At 38.0% G+C, this 8,955-nt stretch overlaps 1 pseudogene; it reads right to left on the bottom strand.

Annotated features, from left to right (window-relative positions):
- Positions 1-1,527: 1,527 nt before the first annotated feature.
- Positions 1,528-2,002, bottom strand: LOC123935950 (annotated as a pseudogene).
- Positions 2,003-8,955: the final 6,953 nt, after the last annotated feature.

Below are 8,955 nucleotides of genomic sequence, written 5' to 3'. Positions count from 1 at the left end.
CATCATGATTTGATGACATTTTTTAAAATTATGTTTGGAGTCACTTTTCCTTTTTTTTTTTTTTTTTGTGCTTGTGTGATTAGCAAGAGGAACATATAGTATATTTGCATATATAGAAACCTACTTAAAGTTAATGGTCACCTAAGTTAAAACACATTTAAACACATTATATTCTTACTTCCTCTTCCACATTTTATATATCTGATGTCATATTTTGCATCTTTTATTTTGTTTAACCACCCCTTTAAAAATATTTTTTTATTTGCATGTCAAAGAGAGAGAGAGTGTGCGTAAGCAGGGGAACAGCAGGCATAGGGAGAAGCAGGCTCCCTGCTCAGCAAGGATCCCGAGGCAGGACTTGATCTCAGAACCTTGGGATCATGGCTTGAGCCAATGGCATCACTTAACTACTGACCTCCCAGGTGTCCCTACTTTGTGTAACACTTAATTAATATTTGTAGACTATAATTTATTATTTCAGTATACCACAGTTCTAAGTAGCTGATACATTTACTATGTATTTGTTTTTAGTGTGAGATATTTTTCTTTCAATATTTTCTTATTTATAGTTGTGATCTTCTTTTTCCACTTAAAGAAATCCTTCTAACTTTTCTTTTAATATCAGCATATTGATGAATTATTAATTTTTATTTATCTGACTGCCCACTGATCAGGGAGCATAATGCAGGGCTCAATCCAAGGTCCCTGGATCATGATCTGAGCCAAAGGCAGATGTTTAACTGACTGAGAAACCCGAGATGTTTAACTAGGACTGAGCAGATGTCCTAGTATTTTTTATTTCAAGGAACATTTAATTTACTATCAAGATTTCAATGGGGAAAAAGGGCCCAAATACAATGAAGGAAACACATCAACACCAATGATAATGCTCAGCATATGCCTGTAACAAATGTGGATTTAATTTACTACTGAAAAAAAGTGAGCCTCATCACAGCCAATATCCTTATACAATCTATAATGACATGAATGCTTATAGTTCTTCCAACAATTTCAACCTGAGTTTTGATACCACACCTTTGTATTTGTGCAGTCCTCTGTAAGATTACCCATAGCATTAGCAACGATTCAAAGAACACACCATTGAGTGAAACTATATTGATTTAAGGCTCAAACTTGTATTATAGATCCCCAAACTACTTGGTTAAATATATGAACTATTTGTGCTGATATCTGTCATTTGATTCTCTCATGACTATTAAATTGTTCTCAGCAAAGAAACTCTTTAACAACAAAATTTATGTCATTTGAGTTTTCACCCAAAAGTTCAAAAGAACCATGAAGTTCATAGTCTTCATAGCAAAACTGATATACAGTGTCCTTCAGTCACCATGGGCAAGGTTAAGAGTGGTGCATATTCCAATTTTCCTTTTTAATGGAATTTTACATATTCAATTCGGGTGTTTAAATCTCTAGGTTTTTTCCCTCCAAAAACATTGTGCCTCAGATTTAAGACTTCTGTTTATCTATTTTCTTAAAACAGAAACATTTCTTAAATGTCTACTTGTTCTAGAAGGGGAATTTTTCAGAAGTGGCCACTTCGGAATAGTCCCACACAATCAAGCTTCCATCAAATGTAAACTCCCAGCACTCAGTTCATTTTGGGCTTCACAAGCAATAAATGTTTCAGTTCACCTTTCATTTTTAGGAAAAATAAGTTGATTGCTGGGCCTACCATTGTTGATCTCATTTGGGCAATGCTGGGCTATTGGATTCGCTTGAGGTACTGATTTGAGTAGTACGTAGTACACACTTGCATCTCTTGCTCATTGGTTGCTGACTAGTATTGTTGTTGCTTTAGTTTTTCTTTGGACTCCCTTAACCTGGTTACATCATTAGAATTCATATTTGTTTATTTGGCCTCTGAGGCTTGGGCATATGGCTCATATTGTTTCCATTGTAGAGTTAACTCATCTCATGCCATAACTTTGAAGTCTGTTTTACTCATTCAAACCCTTTGGGGAAGGGGTTCCTCATTGGTCATTTTGAATCATCTCCACGTAGAGGCTGACTGTTATCACTCAGTAACATAGGCCAAGATTGTGCAGCCTGCTGGACACCCAGGCTGCCAGACCAGGCTACTACTGCCCCTGTGCTCCTCCCTGATTGGTTCTTTATATTTTATATCTATTTATGTTCTTGACTTCCTTTTTGTTGAGGTCTGAGAGCATCTTTATGATCATATTACTTTGAACTCTTATTAGACACATTGCTAATCTCTCTCCTGTGTATTTCTTTTTATGACATTTAGTTTTGGTTTTTGTTTGTTTATTTGGACATAGTGATCCATTTCCTTATTTTTCCTGGCTTTCTGTGATTCCTGTCAGTGATCTCCAGCATAGCTATTCAGGTGATTTCCAAAATGTTTCTTCCATGCTAGGTCTCATATTGAGTGATGTAGTGTTCTGACCCTTTAAGATTGGAGTCTTAGCAAACCATAAGTGACTCTTAATCTCACAAAACAAACTGGGGGCTGCTAGGGAGAGATGGGGTTGGGAGAGGGGGAGGAGGGTTATGGACATTGGGGAGAGTATGTGCTATGGTGAGTGCTGTGAAGTGTGTAAACCTGGCGATTCACAGGTCTGTACCCCTGGGGATAAAAATACATTATATGTTTATAAAAAATAAGAAATTAAAAAATATATATGTATATATGCATATATACATATATATGTATGTATATACATTTTTTATTATATATATATATATATATATATATATATATAAAATTTAAAAAAATTAAAGTTAAAAAAAAAAAAGATTGGAGTTTTCGTGGGGTGCCTTGGTGGCTCAGTGGATTTAGCCTCTGCCTTCAGCCCAGGTCATGATCTCAAGGTCCTGGAATGGAGTCCCACATCAGGCTCTCTGCTCAGGGGGGAGACTGTCTCCCCCTCTCTCTCTGCCTACCTCTCTGCCTACTTGTGATCTCTCTCTCTGTGAAATACATAAACTCTTAAAAGAAAAGATTGGAATCTTCATTTCCTACAACCCTCCATCTCTCCTCGACTTAAGCAGCACTGACTTTGTAATGCCCAAGAGTTAAGGATTTTTGGTTTTCAAATCCAGACTAAATGGAGTCTTTCTTCCTTGTTCAAGTCCCCAGAGAATAGGGTGCCTGATGTGGGGCTTGGGTCCCTCAATATTCAAGAAGTGCCTCAGTGTGTGTGATATCACTCTTGTTTATGTATCTGTTCCAGATGACATCTCTGCCCCTCGTATCCATTTTGATTTGACTTTTTCTTAGTATCTGTATCTACGGGAGACCTTAGCTGCTAGTCTTCCAGTCATTCTCAGAGGGAATTGCTCTAAATGCAGATTCACCCTTGTTGTATCTGGGAATTTATAACTTCAGTTTCTTCCTCTCTGCCATATTGATTCATTTCCTACACTTAAAAAAAAAAAGTAACTTCTTAAATATACTTTTTCAGTGTTACAAGATTTGTTGTGTATGCACCAAACCCAGCGCTCCATGCAGTATGTGCCCTCTTTAATACCCACTATGAGGCTCACCTTCCCACCTGCTCCCTTCCAAACCCTGTTAGTTTTCCACACTTTGAAAATTTTGTACTCTGCTGAATTTTTCTCCATATAGTTACAGTAAGATATTATTTGCATCTGCTTTATTAATTCTAAAAGCAGCATTCAATTTTATTTCAAGTAATGTGTAAATGGAAATGTGTGGCAATTCAATGAAATGATATTTTTTCAAATGATATTGGTGTCTTCTCACCACAGTTTTTTAATTGTCCTACTTATGAGAAAGGTGACATGTTTCCTTTTTGTTCATGCCTTAAAAATGTCTTTTGTAAGCTGGTTTGTTTTGAATAATCTTCAAAGAAAGCATTTGCCTATAATGTTTTTTAAAGTGCTACTCTAGAACTTTCTTTCTACTCTCTCCTATTCCCCCCATATATGTATACTATACTCTGTTCTTAAGAGTCAATGTACAGATTAAATAGACTGAGAATTAAGCACATTTCCAAGAGATCAACGTGTTATCCCACTTCTTTTTCTGATAAAAATACTGCAGAGTTAGGAACCTCAATACTAGGTGACAGATAATATAAACATTTACTTATTTCCCTGTAAATTTTGTATCAAACCTCAGGATGTATACGCCGTTGCAAAATTCAGTTCTTTGACCAAATTAACATGTGAATCAAGAATGGGAAAAGGAAAAAACAAACAAGCAAACAATGTTTTCTAACAAGTTCACATTTTACTTCATGATTAACTTAATTATGGAGTAATTGTGAGCACTGAAATAGATGTATCACTTTTTAAAAATTAACATATAATGTATTATTTGTTTCAGAGTTATATGTCTGTCATTCATCAGTCTTACCCAACTTACAGCACTCACAATAGCACATAGCCTCCCCAATATCCATCAACAGGCCATCTCATGCTTTTCACACCCCTCCCCTCCAGCAACCCTCAGTTTGTTTCCTGAGATTCAGAATCTCTTATGGTTTGTCTCTCTCTCTGGTCCCATCTTGTTTCATTTTTCCCTCCCTTCCCCTAAAATCCTCTGTCTTGTTTTTCAAATTCTTCATATCAGAGAGATCATATGATAATTGTCTTTCTCTGATTGACTTATTTTGCTTAGGATAATATCCTATAATTCCATCCACATCATTGCAAATTGCAATATTTTTTGATGGCTGAATAATATTCCATTATATACACCACATCTTCTTTATCCATTCTTCTGTTAATAGACATCTAGGATCTTTCCATAGTTTGTCTATTATGGGTATTGCTGCCACAAACATTGGGGTGCAAGTGCCCCTTCATATCACTACATTTGTATCTCTAGGGTAAACACCCGTTAGTGTGATTGCTGGGTCATAGGGTATCTCTATTCTCAATGTTTTGAGGAACTTCCATAATGTTTTCCAGAGTGGCTGCACCAGCTTGAATTCCCACCAAGAGTGCAAGAGGCTTCCCCTTCCTCTGCATCCTGACCAATATCTATCGTTCCCTGACTTGTTAATTTTAGCCATTCTGACTGCTGTGAGGTGGTATCTCAATGTGATTTTGATTTGTATTTCCCTGATGCTGAGGGATGTGGAGCATTGTTTTATGTGTCTGTTGGCCACCTGGATGTCTTCATTGCAGAAATTTCTGTTCATGTGTTCTGCACATGTCTTGATTGGATTCTTTGTTCTTTGGGTGTTGAGTTTGATAAGTTCTTTGAAGATTTTGGCCACTAGTCCTTTGTCTGATATGTCCCTTGCAAAAATCTTTTTCCATTCTGTCAGTTGTCTTTTGGCTTGGTTGCTTGGTTTTGCTGTGCAAAAACTTTTGATCTTGATGAAGTCCCAATAGGTCATTTTTGCCCTTGATTCCCTTATATTTGGTGAAGTTTCTGGGAAGAAGTTCCTGTGTCTGAGATGAAGACATTGCTGCCTGTATTCTGCTCAGGGATTTTGATGAATTTTTCTCTATCATTGAGGTCTTTCATGCATTGGAGTCCATTTTTGTATGTAGTTTAAGGAAATTGTCAAGTTTCCTTTTTCTGCATGTGGCTGACCAATTTTCCCAACAGCACTTGTTGAAGAGACTGTCTTTTTCCATTGGACATTCACTCCGCTTTGTTGAAGATTAGTTGACCATTGAGTTGAGGGTCAGTTTCTGGGCTCTCTACTCTATTCCATTGATCTATTTGTCTGTTTTTGTGCCAGTACCATACCATCTTATGATGACAGCTTTGTAATAGTGTTTGAAGTCTGGAATTGTCGTGCTGATTGCCTTGGTTTTCTCTTTCAACATCCCTCTGGATATTTGGGGTCTCTTCTGGTAACATATAAATTTTATGATTGTTTGTTCCATTTCTTTGAAAAAAAGTTGATGGAGTCAAGATGGCGGGGAAGTAGGAGGAGGCACCATTTCAACCTGTATCCTAAAGTGAGCTGATTACCTACCAAAGAACTCCGACCACCCATGAAATCAGCCTGAGATCAGAATTATACACGTCTGGATCTCTACAGGAGCAGAAGACGCCAGTGGCAGGTAAAGCAGACTGGGAACGTCCGACTGATATCGGAAGATAAACAAAAGGGGGAGGGAGCCACCAGAGGTGACCGATCAGAAAGTAACACCCCAACACGAGAGTGCTCTGTGTCTGGGGACCAGCATTAACTTGGAGTCTGGTTGAAAGCACTCAAAAAACAAACAGCAAAGGATTGCAGAGGGTAATAGTGGGAACCTGGGCAGTTAGGGTCAGGGACCTAAGTCCCCGGACCCAGGACAGCCTCCCCTGGCGTGGAGCCAGAGAGAGTGCTGTGGAGAAATCAGGTCTCCGTCCCTGAGCGGCCAGTGCACCTGACCCACCAGCGCACCCGAGAACGAGTGGGGTCTGGCTCCCATGAGGGGCTGGGAGCCTGGCCAGACGACAATCCTGAAACGCGTGCGTCACACACCCTCCCTTGGGATAGGTGCTCATAGGTGCTAGCCTGGAGCTCTGGCAGCCGGAAAAACCAGACATTCCCAGCCCGGGACAGCGGGAAAATCTCAGTGTGCAATCTCTGCTCCGAACCTCTCTGGCGGTCTGGAGCTGCCTAGACAGCCACCACTGCCCTGGTTTTGGGTACAAGGAGGAGCTCCTGCATCCCCAGGGACAGTGACTCAGAACCGACTCTGCCAGCAGCTTTTGCAAAACAGTCTGAGGCTTCTCTCTGAGAGGGAGGTCGGGGTGCTGTTTGCTCTCCTCTAAACCTCCAAAAACCATCAAAAGCTGTCAAGGTGAGAGAAAGCAGATGAAAGAACATAAAAACCCCCAGAGAACAAAAGGCTGAAAAAAACAGTTTCCTGAAAAAAAAAAAAAGAGCTCACCCCCTTGAGGGGAGCGGGAGGACCTAACTCAGGGAACATCATTGTCTGAAAACCCACGTGGCAGGCCCCTCCCCCAGAAAACCAACCAGGAAGGAAGAAAAAAAAAGGCTACAAGAGAACAATCACCACTACTTCATAAATACAACTTTTATTTTTAACTCTTTACCAATATTCTGGTTCTTTTTTTTTCATACATACAGATAATTTTTTTAACCTATTTACCATCACACCGAGATGTCCAGTACATCAAATTCTTTAATAACCTTCTAACCTGAACTTTTTGATACATACACCCGTGTTTTTCTTTTGCTTTTCTATTTTTTTAATTCTTTTTTAATTTTAACTTAGTTTAGTCTAGTTTATTCTTTTTTAATTTTTATTTTCTACTATACATATAGAGTTAAACTTCAAGGTAATCCCCTTTACCCAATCAATGCTACCCCTATAGGCAAACCAGTTTCTAATCCCACTGTAACTTAGGAAAGTTGAATCCCTTAACAAAAACATCAAGATACCTTCAGGAAGAATCAAAATAACCTTCCTCACCCACACTGAGAATCTATAACCATTCTCCCAATTTTTCCTTCTGTCAGTGTTTCTGTGAATTTGAAAAAAAGTTGATGGCATTTTGATAGGGGTTGCATTAAATCTCTATATTTCTTTAGGTAGCATAGACATTTTCACAATATTTGTTCTTCTAATCCATGAGCATAGAACATTTTTCCATTTTGTTGTGTCTTCCTCAATTTCTTTCATGAGTACTTTATAGTTTCCTGAGTACAGATTCTTTGCCTCTTTCATTAGATTTATTCCTAGGTATCTCATGGCTTTGGGTGCAATTGTAAATGGAATCGAGTCCTTAATTTCTCCTTTGTCTTGTTGTTGGTGTATAGAAATGCAACTGATTTCTGTACATTGATTTTATATATTGACACACTACACTACTGAGTTCCTGCATCAGTTCTAGCAGATTTGGAGTGGAGCTTTTGGGGTTTTCCACATAAAGTGTAATATCATTTGCAAAGAGTGAGTTTGACTTCTTTTTTGCCAATTCAGATGCATTTTATTTCTTTTTGTTGTCTGATTGCTAAGGCTAGGATTTCCAGTATTATGTTGAATTGCAGTGGTGATAATTTTCAGAGGGACCTGTTCCTGAGCTTAGAGGAAAAGCTCTAAATGGGGAAAAATTTTCCCCCATTGAGAATGACATCTTTGTGGGTTTTTCATAGATGGCTTTGATGATATTGAGGTGTGTACCCTCTATCCCTACACTGTGAAGAATTTTGATCAAGAAAAGATGCTGTACTTTGTCAAATGATTTCAACATCTATTGAGAGTATCATATCGTTCTTGCTCTTTATTTTATTAATATATTGTGTCACACTAATTGATTTGCAGATGTTGAACCACCCTTGCACCCCAGGAATAAATCCCACTTGGTCATACTGAATTATCTTTTTTATGTGTTGTTGGACCCAGTTGGCTTTTATTTTGGTGAGAATTTATGTAGCCATGTTCATTACTGAGTTTGGTCTATAAGTCTCCTTTTTGATGTGGTCTTTGATTGGTTTGGGGATCAAGGCAATGCTGACCTCATAATATGAAATTTGGAAATTTTCCTACCATTTCTATTTTTTGGAATGGTGTCAGGAGAACAGGTATTAGTTTTTCTTTAAATGTGGATTAGAATACCACTGGGTATCAGTCTAACTGTGGGTTACTGTTTTTTTTTTTTTTTTTTTTTTTTTTTTGTGGGAGATTTTTCATAATGGCTTCAATCTCCTTCCTGGTCATGGGTCTGTTCAGGTTTTCTATTTCTTCCTGGTTCAGTTTTTATAGTTTATATGTGTCTAGAAATGCATCCATTTCTTCCAGATTTTCAGATATTCTGGCATATAGTTGATCGTTATATGTTCTTATAATGGTTTATATTTCTTTGGTGTTGGTTGTGATCTTTCCTCTTTGGCTCATGATTTTATTAATTCGATCCTTTCTCTTTTGTTTTTGATAAGCCTGGTCAGGGGGTTATCAATTAATTGGCCATGGGTTTATTTCAGTAATTCTTTTAAAGAACCAGCTCCTACTTTTGTGGATCTGTTC

This window comes from Meles meles, chromosome Y (assembly GCF_922984935.1).
Source record: "Meles meles chromosome Y, mMelMel3.1 paternal haplotype, whole genome shotgun sequence".
NCBI lineage: Eukaryota > Metazoa > Chordata > Mammalia > Carnivora > Mustelidae > Meles > Meles meles.
This window is presented reverse-complemented; position numbering and strand designations above follow the sequence as displayed.